This window comes from Malurus melanocephalus, unplaced genomic scaffold (genome assembly GCF_030028575.1).
Source record: "Malurus melanocephalus ecotype Western Australia unplaced genomic scaffold, MMel_1.1 scaffold_561, whole genome shotgun sequence".
NCBI classification, from domain to species: domain Eukaryota; kingdom Metazoa; phylum Chordata; class Aves; order Passeriformes; family Maluridae; genus Malurus; species Malurus melanocephalus.
In genome coordinates, this window is record NW_026623793.1 from 287,944 (window position 1) to 307,947 (window position 20,004).

General features: G+C 40.7%; 1 protein-coding gene across 1 annotated transcript in view; it reads left to right on the top strand.

Moving 5' to 3' along the window:
* The window catches only part of ANK2 (ankyrin 2), a 175,550-nt gene that overhangs the window by 43,053 nt on the left and 112,493 nt on the right, over nt 1–20,004 (top strand). The window lies entirely within an intron of this gene.

The following is a 20,004-nucleotide window of genomic DNA, read 5'->3' on the forward strand; positions in this document are numbered from 1 at the left end:
GTTTAGTGCCATATTCCACAAAATAGGGAGTTGCGTCCAGTGAGATGAGAATCTTGGTTTCTCTTCTCTATTTTTAAAAATTATTTGTTTGCTGTAGTACAGGCTAGGGAGAAGTTTTGCAATATTTTTTTCTATTTATAAGCACTTAAATAGAGAAGTCCATGGGACTTGCCTGCTCAGACTGGTTGTAGGAAGAAGTGCTRCTCTCTGAATGGAAGGGTAACAGGAGACAGGTCCAGATAAATTACAATCTATTTCTGACCCTGCCTATTACTTAATTGGAAATATGTGAATTTTCCGTTCCATGTAATTGAAATTTTATGTATTTCTGTCCCAGCTGGTGTTRGGAACATGGTGTCAGACAGGAAAGGTGGAAATCCACTACTGAGAGAAGGTGTTGGAGAGGGGAGTGGTTTGTGGAAGTTGTGACCTATTTTCTACTTTGTCACAGCTGTGGGGCCGGATTTTAATGTTGGACCATGAATTCTAAATAAATGAGCAGTAACAGGGACAGACCAGGGCTGGCAAAGAGTAATGCAGAAGGGAAAGGTGCTCCCAATTGGAAAAGTACTGGATGTCGTGAGGGATGCAACTCTCTGTGGCTGGATTTGAATTCTCCTCCTCTCTCCACGCTGGAGTTTTAGCAATTTGCTAAGGATGGGTGGGGGAGTGGTCATGGCCAAGGCTGTCCTCAGATCTTGGAACACTGCAGGATATCTAGGGGAATTATTAACGTGATTTATTTGATAATGATCAAATATTACTGCTATAATGTAACATGAAATTTCAAATAAATGCTATGTTTTTCTTGCCATAAAAAAATTGAAATAAGACTTCAGGCTTTGTTCAAGATTATTTTGTAAATTTTTCTGTTTCTTGCTGGCAATTGACCTGTGGAGTTATGTATGTTTGGGGTTTTTGCTGATTTGTCTATTTTAACTGACATTAATGGAGCTTACTAGCACCTAATTTTGGTTCTGTTGTAATTATGCTTTTCTTAAAATTGCATTATTGAATTTTGAGAGAATCCAGGTTATTGTGTGGATCTGTTCATGCTGCATGTTCATTCCCATAACTTMTGGCATCCAGACAAGTCAGATGCCTATTTTTCATTAGTTATTGGTATCTTCAGAAATACCGGAGAAGGGGTAACTCCTGTTTGCAGTACAGTTTAAATTTGGGGTTGTGCTGCTCCRTGGGGGCAGTTTTTGTGTGAATCCCATCTGCTGGGTGCTCCTGAGAACTGCAGAGAACCTGTGAAGTCCTTTCTCTCTGTGAGTTCAGAATTTGGTGGGGTTGGCTTCTAGCAGGGTGGCACCATTTCTTTTGTGAAAGGTGTTGTCCTGTTCTGTGCTTTCCTGAATTTTCTAATGCCTTTTCTGCAAAAATAATGTTTATTTGATTATCTCTTTCTGCGTGCTCATTTTCTCATGAGAATTCAAAGTTGTTCTTAAAACCTTGGTTATTTTGTCTCATGTTTAACAGCCGGGGATGTGCACCATTAATGTGCATCTCACAGTATCTTGAGTTATGAAAGGCAGCTGAAGAAAGTTTTACAGCATTTTTAGGATTTCTCTGGAAATAAACTACTTGGTTTTGYCACTGTGCTTTCTTTGGCTCTCCTTAATTTATAGATGCTGCTGRTTTTAATAATCCTGAGAGACTACAGTGGCCAAACACTTGTGTTGTCAGTTGTTCATAATCTCACAATTTCTAATTTATATATAACTCAGAATTCCAGCAGAATTTGATGCAGACTTGGGTACAGATGTGCTCTTCTCTATGACCTTTGGTGTTTCTGTTAATTTTATGGAGGTGATTTGGTTTTTTCTCGGAGTGCCAAGCCTTAAGTAGCTGATGGATGAAATGAAGGTGTGTTTTCAATCTCAAGATCTCAAATTGGCTCTTTAGAACTGTGTKTATGGCTGTGATAATGAAGTTTAGTCAGTAACTCAGCAGACTTATTTGGTTTTCACGCTATTCTGGCCCTCGTTTGGATGATTTATGTAACTATAAGGCACAAATTGCTTGCTTACAGAAACAAAAATTCTTGATTGTACTGTGTTAGAACCCTTTTGATCGTAGGGAATTGCTTTTGGAAGATTGTCATCTTTWATTTATCATCTACTGCAACTCCGTCAGTGCGGGGAAAGGCAAAATATTAGACAGGAGTGATATAAACCCAAGCTTTCAAGTACTGTTTGTTGACATGCAATGAATAGAGCWCATAATTTTCCCTTTCATGACTCACTCTTTCTTCAGAAATTGGGAAGATAAACCCTTTGGAACTTTCTCCAAAGTSGATATGTGCTCATCTGCACTGAAGCCTTGTTAAAGGCAGAGACTTGGAGTCAGTACTGCTGGATTCTCTTTTGTTTTTCCAAGTAGCTGTCAGTGCGATTAGCTGAGCACATAAAACACGRCTATAATATTTGCAGAGTGGAAGAATTGCAGTTTTGAGGTTGTAGTTCATAGCCAGGTTGTTTTGAACATTGATAAAGGTGTATTCAGTGTTCATGCACCTGTACTGTGGGCATTGGGTTTAGTTTCCTTTCAGTGGCACTGATAGTCTCTTTATGATTCCAGTTTAGCCATAAAGAGCAATTTACTAAAACAAATAGCTTCATATTTGAGATATGAGTGTTTTCTTATGCAGCTGAACAGTAACTCTTTGTTTCTAAGAGATGTATTTAATGGCCCCTGAGATAACAGGAACAAGGTGCAAAATAAAATAGAAACTGAGAAATGAACTTTGGGTTTTCACTTAAGAACCTGTGATGAACCCCTTTGTATCATTTGCCATTAATGATGCCATTACAGCAGCAATTAGGGCAATGAGGGAGGAAAAGTTAAAATCAAGGGCATGATATTAACCCAAGTRTGCCATTCTTTGAGGATTCCTCAGAATATGCTCTTTAGCAAAAGGAAAATAATGTATTTAACATTAYTATCTTTCATTCCTCATTGAGTTAATGGATTCTTTTAAACTACAGTAAAGCAAAAGATGTAGCGTGTGGCAAACTTCATTGTATACATTGTATTCCTAAATATATATATGAGGCATACTCTGTTTTGTATGTTATAAATGAAGCATATATTCCCCCCACAAACTGATTTTATGTCAGAATAGGTAATTATTGGTTTTGAAAATTATATCAAAGTCAAAACTTGAGAAACTTCTGTATTTCAGCAACAAGAGTTTAGAAGATTTGGGATTTTCAGAGTCAGCAGTGAGCTCCTGCTGATGTGTTCAGAAGGGAAAATGAGCAGATTATCTTGGAGAAGAGAATTGAAGCCTCACTTGATATTCCAAATTCAGAACGTGAGAGCATCACAGTATCCTACAAGATGGTCTAAGGCAGAATTAGTATCCTATCTGTGTTAAGGAAGAAAAACCAGAGCTAATGAAGGGCCAGAGATTTGGTTTAGATTTAGACTGATAGAAATAGGCACCAATTAGAGCTTAGTGCCACAGGAGGATATAAAAATGTGAAGTTCTCAAGAAATGCTTTAGTTCTGTTGAAATGAAAAAAAAAAGCTATTTTTGGCAATAGAAGTGATAATTTACTTTATACCTCTGTTGGCATGGGTGGGTCTGAACTGCATCTTCACCCTTTACCCTYAGGGCATTATTGAATATTTCTCCTTGCACTGATTTTTAGTTTTGTGATTACTCAACAATCCCTGTAAGATTTGCTTTGTGTTATTCAGTGCTTCATGTTAACATGTGCCTTTCATTGCCAGTGAGGTGGAACCAAGRCTGAGAGAGAAAAGAAATATCAACTGCAATTTGTATGAGAAAAAATGGGTGATACATAAACTGCTATGCCTGTGAGGGCATTTCTCTGAAATTTGGGGTTGTTTTTATCTTCTTGTGCCACCCCATCCAAAAGCTCCCTTATCTGTAGAGTAAGGATGTGTTCTATCTGTGGAATCTGGAGGCTCAGGTGCCTTTTTGTATATATTTTTTATTTTCCTATCCATGAAATTTTTTTCACACCTGTGCCAGCAGGATCTGTAGCTGCAGTGGTTAAACTTTAGGTTATTTCTTTATTTGTTTTCAGAGTGACTAAAATATATATGGCACCACTTAAGAGCTGTCCAGAGAGGATCCTTAAGATTAATGTGTCAAATGATTCACCATCAAAAGCAGAGCAAGTCCTTTTGAAAATGGCTCAAAATAGATTTTTGCAATAGATTGGACTGGAAATATTTAAGCTGAGGAGGATTTTCAGCTAGGTCTCGTGGAGCACACAATGGCTCCTTTGTAAAGGTTGCTTGAGATTTGGGAGTTGCTTATTGTGGTCTCTGTGACCAGAGGAAGAAAAGGCTGAATTTTTGGGAARTAGTGATCTCATCAGTGTCATTATTGTGAAGCATAAAAGGAGACATAAATGATATAAAGTCGTGACTCATCAGAGTTTATAACYTACATGATGTCAAGATCTGACCCAAACTCTTTGCTAGAACCAAGTGAGCCGCACTGTATTTGACCTTCCCATCAAACAATCCCCAAGACTGAAAGAATTTGCATTTAGGAATCATTTCAAAGTTTGAGAGATCTCCTGGAAGTTTATAGGTCCCAGTGCAGTCTCTTTTCTCTATCTGTTTTTTTTTAATTACTATATTTTACCATAAAAGCGTTGTGGGAAGTGGCTCTTTGAGGAAAGATTTAACAATAATAAAAGTGGGGATTTATGCCACTAACAATTGTTATTTGTCTTGATACTTGGAACTCTTTCTCTCTTCATTTTTTTCTCTTTTGTTTCCTTTCTCCTGCAGCACTAGATGCTATTACAGTGGTTCCTTTACTGTTATTTTGGTTATGCTAATTGAAGCATCAGCTGACAAACTAAGCTTTAATAGTAATGGCAAAAAAAAAAGATAAAGACGTATTTTTCATGGCAACAGAGCAGTTTTGTTTCTGTTGCTGCCTGCCTGGGTGTGTGTGGCTGTCCTTAGTCCTGTTTCATCTTAAAAGACTCAAGCTTTGCCATTCCTGGACTGTGGAATGGCATCCCAATAAATGAAGTCTTCCTCTGGAGATCAATTTACAGCTTGGATTTCACTGCTCCTCACTTGTGAGTCTCTGAGGTCTCAGTTGGGATTTTGCAAATCACTGCAAACTGAGTAGGTTTGTACCACCCTGCTTTTTTGATGGCCACTTGTAACAAACTGAGAGTATTTATCCAAGGCACCATTTACTATGAGAACCTTTGGGATAGATGCAATTCCCAGAAGTTTGCTGAGGGCTGTATTGGTTTGCTGGTTGCCCTAAAGCTGGTAATCCTAACTGCTGAAGGATTAGAAAGATTTTAGGAATGAAACCAGAATGTTTCCCCCATTTGGGGGACAAGAGGAGTATTGATCATTCTCCTGCCTTACTATCACTGCTTTAACACATGAGATACTCTGCTCTCCTCCTTACAGGCACTTTAAATGTTTCTGAAGRTTTTCTAGGTAAGGGAGTAATTGAGGTTTGGAGTCAGTGTTGTGAAAAGATCTGTTGGGCTGCTGAGGAGGACTGAGGTGCGTTGGTATGAGCTTCATGCCTGCAACCTGTGCTTCTGGGTTGGTTTACATGGGAATGCAGAGATACAGCAACATGTTCCTCCTCAAAGGCTTTGAAGCCTCCATCATGAAACATGTATTTGGTTAGAATATGATGCCCTAAGTCTGGCAGGGCATTAACATGTTTGCTTTCTGAGTAATTTGCCCTAAAGACTCGGAGCCATTTGGGCAAACAACAGTAATATTGTTGAAAGGCTCTGGCAGAAAGYTTCTCCATTGCTCTCCCTCTGTTGGCTACACACTGTTGCTTTCCACAAGCAGCATTTCCCAGGAATGCATGTTACTYGYRTTTGRCCACCCTTTCCTCTTGWGTGGTGCCTTGTGTTTTCCAGTAAKTTAATTGCATATTAAACAGCTTGCTCTGTCCAGGAATTTGCAGTTCCAGTTTATGTTGGAACCTTGATTATGTGAACTTTGATCGAGTCATGCTTTTGGTGGGATTCCTTCTTACATCCTTTTATTTTGATAACTAAACTAAGAAGTTCTGGCAGTGTGTACACACCTTACTACAGTCACAGGGTTATGCTTTGGAAGAACTGAAGGAAATCACTATAATTATGGGCCAGTGAGCCTTGCATGAGCATTCCTGAAATATTTGCCAATTGCTGGCAGAAATGTCAAAAGGCAAAAGCAACAATTAATTTAACTGTTCTGTGCCTGTGTCTATCCATGCCTGTTACATATCACAGCACCTGAGATGCATCCTGGAGGATTCATCAGCAAGGAAAAATTATACAGCCCTCCTAAAATCTCCCTCATGGTAATTAATACAAAAGAGAACCCTGTGCCCGTCACTAATCCTTAATGGGGGCTGGGGGGAGCTCGGTCTCTTGGTTTGTACCTGGTGCTGTTGTGAAGGGGAACTGGGTGGAATCAATAGGCTGCCATGGACTGCTGCCTGCTGACATGTACTGCTGTACTGGAGAAGAGAAAAAAGTTGGTTCCTTGTTGCAATTCTTCAAAGATCTCTCTGTTTCTGAGAATTTGGGGCTTAAATTTTCACACACATGCACAGCTCCACTGGGGTTGTGCAGGTGTTGTATTCTGCAGGACTTCAGTGTCTGTACAGTCACTTTGTCCCTATTGCCTCTGCTACCCCCAGCCGGTCCTGAAGCATTCAGAAACTGCTAATTAATTATCAACTASCTTTTATTTTTGTTTTGTGTGCATWTTAGTGGTGTGGTTTGKTTGGTTTTGATGTTTGTTAAKTCTGTGCTGAGCTTTCTCTGGAAAATAGATAGATTCCAACATGCAGTCCTGAAAATTACTCTTATCCTAATGGGTACAATCATGGTTGAGTAACTCCATCCTAGAAGCAGTGTTCTTATTCTCAGCTGTGGTGGGATTTTTCTTATTTTCCTTTGTTTTGTGGAGTGGAGTTTCTTTTTGTGTTTTTGTTTGTTTGTTGTTTTTTTTTGTTTGGTATTTTTTTTCTTTTTTTTTTTTTTTTTTTGAGGAGGGGGCTTATTTTTAAATCATAACTCTTGTAGCTCAAAAATTAATACCAACCTTAAACCCAATTGACAATAAAAATGCAAAACAAGACCAAACATGACATAGACAAGAGCAGAAATGATCTAGAATCAGATATTGTCCTTTTTGGATACATTTKAGCTCATCTGAAATCATACCCAGGGGACATATCAATCCAAAGCTAGCTCATCACAGTTATTGGCTACATGAACATGAAATACCATGTGAATCACGGGAATTAAATGGTCATGAAATCTGCGCTCATCCTTTTTCTCTTGGTTTGTAAATRTCAAATAGATGTGGAATAATAGAATATTATTGAATTGAATAAATCATATTTTTGAGTTAGAAACTCAGAAGGCATTAGCAACATTGAGAAATTCAGAGCTTTATGCAAGCACAGCGAGACGGAGCAGCGTAGGGAAAAAATCAAAACATTGAAAGGCACGCAAGTGGGTAACTCAATAASCCGCGTGTGCAGGGCATTGCACCCAGTGGGACTGTAACCGGGCTGGCTCCCTGCTGGAGAGCCGTCCCCCGGCCCACCCCACGCCATTGACATGCATAGCTGGCCTGGTAGGTGTAAAAATAGCCGGCCAGCGCCTGAATTGGAAATGGTCACCGAGTGCTGGCCGCAGTTGCTGGGGTTTCGGGTTCTCCGGGACACGGCTCGAGGAGGGGAGCCCGGGAGCGGTGGCCGGGGAGCGGAGCACGGGCAGGACCCTCCTCCCGGACTGTCACCTGTCCTTCGGGAGCGCTGGGCACCCGCGGCCGTGCCAGGGCCACCCTCCTGCTCACAGGGAGCAGAAGAACTGATATGGGCAATGCACCGCTTTGCCAGGCTTGTCATTCAGAGAAGGGCTTAAGGACACAAGGGAACATACAGGATCTGGATAAAACTCCTGATTATTATGGCTACAACAGTGAAGAAAGTAAAGAGCCTGAAGCCCTGGTAAGTTTTGSCTGAAGAAAACAGGAGTCACAGGGAAAATATCAGATGAGGGCTGTGCATGTTGGTTTTGCAAAGGGTCTCTTTGCTCAGAACYTTACTGGATAGCTTGCAGTACTGAGGGATCTGCTAAACATGTCTGTGCTGAAGCTGTGCTTTGCTGCCCTGACTGTAATTAAAAAGCAGCTGTCGCTGAGCTGTGCAGTGGCTTCAAAGCATTTTCAGCCACCAGAAGGTTTAGCTATGTGGAGACAGAAACAAGCCCTGCAATGAATGGATGCTATCCARTTATCCTGGTTTGCACAACTGCTAGGAATGATGCTGTATTGATCATTCTCCAAATTTGAACTCCATAGTTTACTTTGGAGCTGCTGTCTGCCCAGTACATGATTTTGTTTTCTGTGTGTGCAGTCGAGACAGAGATGCACAGATCCTAATGCAGATGAGGGTTACATTGAGTGGGACCCAGCACAGGCAAGGGGGTCATGCTTACAGCAGTAATGTCAGCATTTCTGCTGCAAACCAGAGCAAAATCATTAGGATGTGAATACTTGCATAATGCCTGTGGCAAATGAAGCATCTCTTCTCTGTTTTTTTTTTCCTTTATTTCTAGTTCTGTTTGAGAAATGCATTCAGTGGTTGTTTCATTCAAAATTGGCAATGGAATTACGTTGTGTCAAAGCTTGTGGCAGAACCAGAGGATCAGTAAACCTTCAGTGTCAGTATATTCAAATTTTATGTTTTCTACAACTTCTCTATAATAAAATGGGTCTCACTTTGACCTGATGCATTGCACATGCCTGAGCTGCTGYAGTGCAATACAGAAGTGTAGGTGAGCTGAGTTCTTGGGGAAGAGGAGATGCAAGGCACTTCCAGCAAGCAGCAGTTCACCAGGAAYTCTGCATTGTCCTGGAACACACTTTTGATGCTGCCTTGGTTTTCTGGTAGGACATTTTTTTGGCTGYATTTTTCTTACTGGTTTGATCTTGTACTTTACTGACAGCACAATGGGCCTGTTCTTTATAGAATCACAAATGGTTTGGGCTGGAAGGGACCTTAAAGATCATCTAGTTCCAAACCTCTGAAATAAAACTTTCTTTGAGCTAAAACATGAAAATACTTCTACTTCTTCTAGCATGCAGACAGGTTTTTTCTCCTACCAAGCAGTTTTTGGTTGAATTAACAAATAATCTCTGGTGTTTGTGATGGGAAACACACAGGGCAAGGCACAGTGGGCTTCCCTGGGCTGCTTCCATTGCCAAGGATGGTTTCACTGGGCAAAACCAGTATCTCCCTTCAGGTGGTTGCCCTGAAGCTGTTAGCAAAGGTATGGAAGCCCCTGTGACACAAATGAGCAAATGGAAACAGCTTTCCCAGCACGTTCAGTCTCTGAGCTGCCCTTTGCCATAAGGTCAGGCCTCAGAGGAGGCAGGAGTGAGCAGCATGTGATCTTTGAGGTTTCTTTTCCTTTTATTTTTCTGGATCCTTTTCATTCAGCCTACGTAGCTTTTCATAGCAGGCAGAGACCAGGCACTTTGATAATGTGTTTGATGTGTTTAATCASAAGATGATGGCTTTATATGACCCTGGCAGGGACTGGCCAAGTTTCTATAGGATGTCTGTCTTGATTCAGGTTTACAGCGYTTGGGGGATTACAAAGGAAAATTCCTGTATTTCCCTAAGAAGGTTTGCAGTCTCTCATCATCCTTGTGATTCCATTCAAAAAAAGTTAAAAGAKGTGTCTCTGAATTAAAAATGTCAGSAAAGTTTTGTCCTGCAGGGAGAAATTGTATCTCTATTTTCCCTGCAAACAGGAATATGATATCCAGCACAATACCCTGTTAGCTGTACATTTCCTCTGCTTTTATATGGGTGTAGCCACGTTCCCTGTCTTGGCTCATTAAAAACAGTTGCCACATCAAGCTGAATATGATGACTCCAGGAATCTTGTACCAGATAAAAGGTYCAGAACAATTCAGCTGACACTCAGCCAACTCAGATGGCAAGATAGCTTTGCTAATCTAATCTTTTCTAAAGTAAGAATCAAATGCAATCTGCTGCTTCARGACCAGGTATTCCAGATTGCCTAGGACAGACTGCTCTCGGAGTTTCAGGACAGGATTGTCCCAGACTCCCACTGCAGCATTCATGAGAGTTTTTCCTCCCTGCTCAAGGCAGTGGATTTGGCAAGATGGACTTTCACATCATTGTTGCTTTTCTGCAGGTGAAGTCAGGTGGAACTGATTCTCTGCTGCTCAGAGCTGTATTGTTTAAGATCTGGGCTCAGAATTACAAGATTCTTCATTTACGACTTGAGTGTTCCTTTTATCTTTCTGTGCAACTAAGATCCCTGCCACGATTCTTGCTGAATTAGAAACTGCTTTAACACCCATTTGTTTGCATCTATGTTAGTCCATCTCAAAGCAACATGAAAAACTTTTTTTTTTCTGTGTTATGGAAGCAGCACATTTGAATCAATGGGCGATCGGTTAATGGTGTTTAGTAGGTAAAGCAGTTTGGCTCTTTAGCACAGATGGTATTAGCACATTTCTTTTATTAGGAAATGTCACTTTGACCACAGGGAAAGAAAAAATGAGAGTGATAGAATTATCTGTCAGCAGTCTGTCATAAACTTCACTTACAGCCTGGATTTTTGCAAAGCCTGGCTATTATCCTGCTAGATAGGTTTGGAATGGCATCCTAATTCTTTCTAGAGGTGCTCTAGCATTATTACCTCTATTTAGGACCATCATTAGTAATGGAAACTTGCCATGGAAACCATTTAGATGCCTGCCAAGTTCTACAGTTGTTATCAACACCTCAACATCCCAAAATATGGTATCCAGAGAATCCTAAAGATTTTTCCTTCCTTTAGTATTATTCAGTTGTCATAGAGGAAATCTTGGTTTCTTATCAGTATTTAAGAGACTTCTGTAAATATGTGTGTCAAGGAGGAAACCCAAGACTAATCATGTGGCTCTTTTGAACCTATTCCAAATCCTTGCTGTTTCAAGAAATGACTAAATGATCCCTTCTCCTAAATTCCAGCACAAGAAATGTTCCAGTTAAGCAGCAGGATTATGCATTTYTATTTTTCACAGTAATGAAGGTTTTTCCAGTTTCTAGGATTATTCAGACTATGGTAAAATCTGTGATTCTTGAAACCCAGGTACTTTGGGGTTTGGTTTGTTGTTTTTCAGGTTGGTTTGGGTTTGGTTTTTTTTTTCCTTCTTTTTTAAATACACAGATTATGTTTTCCAAGTACATTTCAGAGTCTGTTTTTYAGACTCAGAGTGATGATAATTCAGACAACATGTTGTTTCCAAGCTGGAATTTATACCAATGAGTTTGTTTTTGAGAAGATGAATAGCCCAGGGGAACGGCAGGGATTACACGTGCCTTGAAGTTCAGCTTGTGCTGAGGTCCTCTCCTAGATTAGAACCATGAAAACTGATGTTGCTTTATATTGTAAAATCAGTATGGATTAAAATAACTTCTGTTGTTTCAAATAGTGCCCTTGGAAGGGACATGCAGCTGGGGAAAAGACTTTTATTCTATTTTTTTTCATAGGAAACTATGCAGTTTTGCTTCAGTTCTCACAAATCCTTTATTGACACAGTACAATCAGCAGCCAGGCCCAGTATGGCAAGTTAATGAACGGAGTGGGAGGACTCCTACGGGCGTCTGAGGCAGCTAAGGATCATAAAAGGTTTATAGAAGGCATTTGYGTCTTGGCTCAAGGAAGGGTGATTTTACATTAGTTTTCTCTTCCTCTTCTGCTGCTACTGTATTTGCCAATATTGGCCCAAATTCAGGGACAGAGGCATGCATTTAAATCCTCCCTTCAGCAAATAACTTAAATCTGTTTAGTTTGAGATCAGTTAGACTTAAAGATGTGGTAAAAATTAAGCACATTTTAAAATGGTTTGCCAAAATATCCCTTTATCCTTCTCCTGGTTARAAACAAAGCCAAATTAATCAGGGATTTGTACATTCCAGCAAAGGGAGCACAGTGGCTGGATGGCTGGTGTGCTGCAAKCTCTGGAATTTCATCGAGTTGGCAAAAGAGTCTAAGGTGTTGAAATGTAACAACCACCACAAAATGAAAGCCATCCCCCTATGAATAACTGAGAATTTTCCCATCAATATCAAAAGATGAATAGGTGAAGCCTGGCTTTTCCATTAGTAACAATTAGGAGTGTCCATCAGCATTAATAATTGCTCAGTTGTGTCTCTTTGGACTGGTCTTGGAGCAGGAACTGGTGTTTGGTTAGAACTGGTACCAAGCAGTTTTCTTCTCCCTGTTGCTCAAAAATGTGTTTGTTAGGATAAGGTAGCAGCAATAAAAAAAATGTAGTAAATTTCAAATGCTTTGGAATTCTGAGAATTTCTCAGCTTTCTGAGAACAGTCTCTTAGAAAGACAWGAAACTACCACAGAATACRCAAATATTGAAAATACTGGAAGTTAATGAAAATATGTTGGAATTGTAATACATATTTTATTTATAATGTGCATAAATCATAAATCACTTAACCTAGTTTTATTTTCTGAGCTMCTTTTTTGTGATGCTTCTTTCCATCTCCAGTCATACCAATGAAATTAATTTCTTGAGGACACTCTAAATCTTGAATCTTGCTGCACGCTGTATCTCCTTTGGGTTGCAGCCTCTTTGTTTGACACAGGAAAGCTTTTACCAATATGTATAATAAATGCAAAYAGCATTACCCTTCCCACCTGCTCTGGCACTGTGCAATTTGGGCTCCTGCATATCTCTTAGCAGGGCTAATGAGASAATATTCATTCTGAGGAGCACAGGATATACTGAAAAGGGTCACTTTGGAATCTGCTCAATGCTATCCCAGGTTTCTGGGTCAGGGAAACATCTTCTGTGTTTAAAAGTGKTTTGACTTGAAATCAAGGATTATTTTAATCCGGGGTCATATGCAGTGTATAGCACAAAAGCTCTTTCCCTTCTTGTACTTATTTCACTATCTTGTTATTGCAAAATGTTTTGAAAATATCAACAGTCTTTGTGCCAAAGTGTGGGTTTGTGTCCACACTGTCTGCAGCAGCGTGGTGAGGGCAACTCCAGCCACAGCTCCAGCTCAGTGCCATTAAAAAATGGTGCCAGCTTTTCCATATCCTTAATGATCTTCTGCAATTAATTGGCCTAAGTGCTTGAAACACCTTAAATTATTCAGGTCCGTAATATATACTTCAAAGAATATTTTTATTTCTCTGATTTATAACYATCAATATCAACCTAGAGAGACAGRCCTCTGAGATAAAAAATAATTAATTACTAGATGCTGTTGACTTCATCTTGGCAGAGAATATTTAACTTTCTGGTGATCTCTTATTTCTGGAAGCTTTTCTTCTTCATCACATCTCACAGATCCTGGGGTTCTTCTTGTCCTAACAAATACTAGTTTATTGTAAGGTCACTTGTGTCTTTTTCCTGGATAAGAACTTGCTCTAGATTGAGAACAAGATGTTTGTTTAGTGAAAGCTGCTATTTTAGAATTGTGGGCTTTTCAGTTCAACTCCTCATGAACAAATTCTGTACAATCAAAGGTACACACCAGGATGAATCTGATCTGAAATGGCTTTGAATGGTTGAATAGGAAAAGCTGAGTGATAAAAATACTTGTTTTGATATTGAAATAAGAAAATTGGTCCCATTGTTCATCTATGAATTTAGGTRCAGAAATTTCTTTAGGATCTGTGATTTAATCTGTCTTCCTTCATCGCTTCCAGTAAATGAATGGGATGAAGACATACATTTTTATGGGGAAAGGAAGTGGCTTTGAAAGCAAAGCTGTACTTTGTTGTATTTCTTTCAGAAGATGCATGTTATTTCATTAAGGGCTGGGAAAATATGTTTCCATTATAGCTGTTATTATCTCATTTAAGTCATTTATCAGTGTTAGATTACTGAGCYTGTGCTGTTGCAAGTGGAATATTCAGCTCGCATTATGGCATGTGTATCAGAACTGCAGGTTCAGGCTCTGCTCTGGGACTTAAATTAAAAGAAAAAAAAAAAAGAAAAAAAAATCTTTGTCACTTTGCAGTCAGTGCTGCATCTTCTAGTGTGGTGCCCTTTAAAGATCAGCACCACTTCAGCTCCATAAAAAAATCAGTGTGCAGTTGATAAAATGTRAGGCACTGATAAACTCACTGGAAGTTTTACAGTAAGAATTCCACGAGGAAGCGCATTGTATTTGAATTTCTGTCTTTTACATCTCAATGCTGGTATGAAAGAAGCTTCCTTAATGGGCAAAAATGCATGTGTGACAAGTGAGTTGGGTAATGGTAACRCCTGGTCTGTGCCACTTTTAGAGTTGCACCCAATTAAATGTTGGCTGGTTGGAACAGATGGTTCCTGAAATCAGAGAATAACCAAGCCAGCTTGGATAAAATCTAGTAGTTGTCTCAAGGGTAGGAGCTTAAACTGACACTTTAAAAGGTAGGGAATTTTTTAAAAAAGGAAGATATGTGTTTGCATACCTTTTATTTCTTCCCTTTGCATCTTTAATTACTGGATAGTATCAAAAGGCCATGAAAACCTGAGTTTAGAAGGCACAACTTGCCTTCAGCCATGAGCTGAATTCTCAACTCCAGGCATTCCCTCAAAATATTGCCATGATGAGCCACCGGTCAATTAGGAGCTTCTTAATGAAGAGTTCACAAGCATTTTGCTAATTATAGAARCAGCTGTTGGACAAACAGTGCCTCACAAGTCTGGAGTTTGTAAATGGCGTTAACACTGTCACCTACCCCTGCCATAGTGACTAATTGTGGCTTRATGCTGGCWTTACCTGCAAAKATAACWCAGGATTCACTTGAGCRTCAAAGGTTTTATAACTCATAATGRTTTGAGTTTTTTTGATTTATATAAAGCAGGTTTTTCTCGTGTCCTGATCAGGGAAAATATCTTCAAAAMTTAAAGACATTTTTCTCCATAAAAYCAAAGCAGTACATTCCYGAGTCCATGCTTGAAAGGTTAAGTCTGRAAGTGTTGTTACTACTCAGATGCACATTGTAATACAACCAAATAAGTTAAATTATGGTGTAAGCATACTACTTGGTTATTAGACTTGAGTTTTGAATTCTCTTTTTTGTCATCATTCCATTAACAAACTGTATTTGGTTGATGAGAAATGCTCTGGAGCCCATAGTACTGCATTGTTCTCCCATAGAGATATTTGTGATTATGGACAGACTGGGTTAATTCTACTTACTTGGAGGGGAAAAAACCCGAATGTAACTTGTAGGAATTGTTTTCCTAGAGACACGATTTAAAACAAATATTTGGGTGGTTTGGATAATGTTATGGTAAAAGCTGTCCCTTGAAAACTGAAACCTCCTACTCTCCTAGTCTTTCCTTTTTATGCACAAAACTGGATTTCACCAGAAAATTTGAATATTTGGAGAAATTCCTATGGGTTTGGTACAGCATATGATTTTAAGATTTATTTTTGCACTTCTCTGTAAAATGCCTTTGAGAAACGGGTGTGTGCTGTATGCATTATGTGATGTATGTTATGGGGACAATAAGGGCAACCAGAGTAGGGAGAGAGGAAGCAGAAGGGAATGTTTCTGACTCTTTGACTAAAATATTAATTTCCATATATGATTTAATTATTGAGATTCCCTGAAATATATGTTTCAAATTCAGTTTAAATTTGCAGCACTGTAGTTAACAAGAAAGAAGTAGAATCCACAGTCATATAGTCACTTGGTCATTTCTTGTATTTTCTTATGCAATATCTGTATTTGTATTCATGCTTTAAGCCAGGGCCACACCACCCTCACCCAAATTCAGGAAGAATTTCTTCCACTCTCAAATCTAAATTTACCTTTAAATCTATAGCATTTACTCGAATAGCATTGCAAACGTGATTGTTAAAAGGAGTAGTTATCAAGCACTTGTAGTGCTCTGTTGCTTTGTATGTATTGAGAACAGTGCATTAGGAAAAGCTGTTTAAATCCACAGATGGTGAATCCATCCCATACTGTAAAATACCAGCTCAGTGTTCTCCAATCCTTCGTACCATATTCTAATACCGTGTTTATAATGTATTGATTTGATTGCCTGACCTTAGTGGCTGCATGTACKCAATGTGAACCTTAATTCTGCCTGACTGAGCTGAGGGCGGTGGGCAGGGCTGCCAGCTGAGYTTTGCACATTAACATGTCAGCTTTGGGGCTTCCCAAATTACAGGACTCTCCTGTCCTCATGCTCACAAAGTGCTAAAGGCCAACTCTTCTCCTGTAAATCTTTATTTTTCTCACTGGTATAGTGTTTGATTTCGAGTGTGATCTGCTTACAYGTGTTAAACTCCTAAGAAAACCCCTCAGGGATGTGTGCTTAGGAGAGGGGATGTGATAAGCACCATATGGTGCACAGGACTCTGGCTCTGTGTTTTTGTCTTCTTTCTTGCAAAGGAAGTGCCTTCAWGTGACAATTTGTTGACAGTTCATCTTCACCAGTGGCCAAACTATAAAGATCAATAATGGCGGGTTTCTCTGTCATTGAGAAACACTGTGAGGGGCTTTGGGTGCCATGAGGGCTGTGAGAGACCGTGAGGGGTCCTGAGGGGCCGTGAGGGATTCTGAGTGATCGTGAGGGACTTTGAGGGGTTGTGAGGGACTATCAGGGGTCATGAGGGACTTTGAGGGGTCTCGAGAGATCATGAGGGATTGTGATGGCGGAGAGGGGCAGCGAGGGACTCTTGAGGGATCCGAGGGACTGTGAGGGCGGTGAGGAGCCATGAGGGACTCTGAGGGATCCTGAGGGATCGAGAAGGACTGTGAGGGGTCGTGAGGTGCTGTGAGGGGCTGTGAGGGGTTCTGAGTGCTCATGAGGGATTCTGAGGGGTCCTGCGGGGCTGTGAGGGACTGCAAGGGGTTTTAAGGGATTGTGAGGGGCTGTGAGGGATTCTGAGTGATCATCAGTCTGTGAGGGGTCCTGAAGGGCCATGAAGGATTCTGAGGGATCGTGAGGGACTACGAGGGATCCTGAAGGACCATGAGGGACTGTGAGGGGTCCTGAGGGACCTTGAGGGGTTGTGAGGGGCTTTGTGGGTCACAAGGGCTGCGAGGGATTCTGAGGGACCGTGGGGAGTTGTGAGGGGTCATGAGGGACTCTTTGAGAAGGGCTGTGAAGGGGCTGTAAGGGGTCCTGAGGGGCCATGAGGGACTTTGARGGGTCCTGAGGGATCGTGAGGGACTGTRAGGGGTCTTGAGGGGCTGTGAGTGGTTGTGAAGTGCATGAGGGACCCTGAGGGGTCCTGCAGAGCTGTGAGGGACTGCAAGGGGTTTTAAGGGATTGTGAGGGATTCTGAGTGGTCATCAGGGTCTGTGAGGGGTCCTGAAGGATTCTGAGGGATCGTGAGGGACTGTGAGGGTCCATGAGGGGTTCTGAGGAGCTGTGAGAAACCATGAGGGTCTGTGAGGGGCTTTGGRYRCCATRAGGGTTGTRAGRGGCCATGAGGGGTCATRAGRRACTTCGAGGGGTCSTGAGMRATKATGAGGGACTGTGATGGCTGAGAGGAACCATGAGGGACTCTGAGGGGTCCTGGGGGGCTGTCAGTAGTTGTGAGGGATTGCGAGGGATCATGAGAGACCGTGAGGGACTTTGAGGGGTCGTGAGAGACTCTTGAGGGGTTCTGAGGGGCTTTGGGGGCCACAAGGACTGTGAAGGGCCATGAGGGACTGTGAGGGCTTATGAAGGATTGTGCGGGACCCTGAGAGTCTTTGAGGGGTTGTGAGGAACTTTTGAGGCCATGAAGGCTGTGAGGGGTCATGTTAGCTGTGAAGGATTCATGAGGGGTTGTGAGGGGCCACGAGGGACTGTATAGCAAAATATTTCAAGATGGTTACTGAATCCATTGRAAGAGGCCACAATCCAAATTCGTTGTCTTCTGGCAAGGCAAGACTGCAGCAAACTGCTGCTGTTGTTTACTGAGGGGAATTTGTCAAAATTGATTTGAATTTGTAATGTGCTAAAGTGAATAAATGTCTGAGACAGTACTGCTGACAAAAATGCTTTTTAAAGATATTAAAAGAAGGGGGAAAAGGACAAAGTAGTGATGACCTACTGAAAAATTAGATTTGACAAACTAGGAAATAAAATAGATCTGWGTAGTCCCAACTTCTAAGGCTTCTAAGCTTTGTAACATGGTGCTGAATTTTTAAAATACTTTGTAGAACCAGTTTCTGGTTCTTGTATGGGAATTTATGTATGAAGCATCTGAGTTGCTGAATTACTCTTTCTGTAGACAAGGTGTTCATATTCTGCATTATGACCGATATTCAGGTGTGTGGAAAGTGTTTTGAAGGGATTTGACATGATGTACACTGCAGTAATTTGATTTTGAGGTAACAAAATTATGAATTAAGGAAATGAGGATCTATTTAGAAAGCACTGCTCTTGTCTTCTTAGCCAGAAACAAATGGAATATAGTTGTGTGGGCTTAGCTAYAGTCTGAGCTTCCAACAACAATGGAGATGTCAGCATTTTTAGGCTTTTATGTTATTCTTTTATTGTTTTTCTGAAAGAAAAACAAGCAATGATTGATTCATTCCTAAGAACCCAAAAAGTTGTAGGTGGTAATTTGTCGTATTATTCTTGCTTAACCTTTTAAAAGTATAAAGCAAATGATTGCAATTTTGCCAAGGTAATTACTGCAGTAGTGGTAAAGCATGAAAAAAATGGGGAAAAAGAAGGTAAAATGTTGAGGGCAAAGATACTTTTCCCAACCAGAGTGTCCAGATTTACCCCTCATGTGCTCAGATATTTGTTCTTGATTAATGTTTTTACCAAGACAGTTGATTTTTCCAAAGAATTTAAACATTAAAATAGAATTTTGTGCCTTCATGTGCACATGTGCACATGTGCACCCCAGCAAAGGATGCAGTGTCAACAGCTATCCTTTAGTCTTCAAAGGGAACTTAGAAGTACCAGCCAAAATCTGCRCTGGCATCAAACCTCCTCAAATGCTCCCCTGACTGAAGCTTGCATTTACCCAAAGGTCCTGTCGCTGCAAATTCCTTCATTACCTTCTYTTTCCCCCTGCTGCATGTTTAGAAAGATGGTCTGTTTTCCTACMAGTAAAAGATGTGGAAAATGTGCTGAAGTTTGCTGAAAGGAATTTAAAAGAGAATATTTTTGTCTTGGCATGTAGCACAGTTGTAAGAAAGATCATTTTGATGACATCCATCTGTTGCAGATTAAAATAGGTTGGAATCGGGGATTGTGAAGTGAGTTAGTGCAGCGTGATAAGCGGGGTGACCGAAATAAATGCATTGGAAGGGACTGGGCAACTGAAATAAGTGACTGGAAGTGGGAGGCTTTTAGGATATTCTCATGATGTGAAACAGTGGCTCTGSCCGCCGTTTGTGACAGGGAGGTGGGATTGGTTGAGAACACGCTGGGCTGGAGGCGTTCCGGTGGAACTGCGAGTCCCAGTCAGTGGAGTGCCGTCCTCTGCCTCTGTACTCACACCCCCACAAACAGGCTCTCCTTCTTATTTACCTGCTCCTTGCAGTCACTCCCACTCCATTTATTTAACTGGGACAATTGTTGCTGTCTCTGTACGTGTTCCCAGATGCTTATTCTGTGTACTCCTTGTTTCTATTGCAGGGCTTGGGTTTGTCTCCTGCTCTGAGGAGTCTTGGTAGCCAATTTACCTCTCTAGGGGAACATCCGAATCTGGGCTGGTTTCAGACAGCCAATGTCATTTCATGTTGCAATCACAGACAAAGACAAGAGGGCTGTGGCTTTTCATGCTCTGTTGCTTGACAGTACATCCCACAATGTGGCTGAAAAATGAAAATGTATTTTTATAGCTTTTTGAAACCTTTTTTCAATGTGTGAGTGCAGGCAGTTTAGGGGTGGGAATGTTTACATGATCCTGGATTTAGATACTCAGACTTGAGTACTTCATCCGCTTTGTTCTAAGGTTAGCTACACATGCAGTGCTGCCCACTTTGAGCGTATCGATC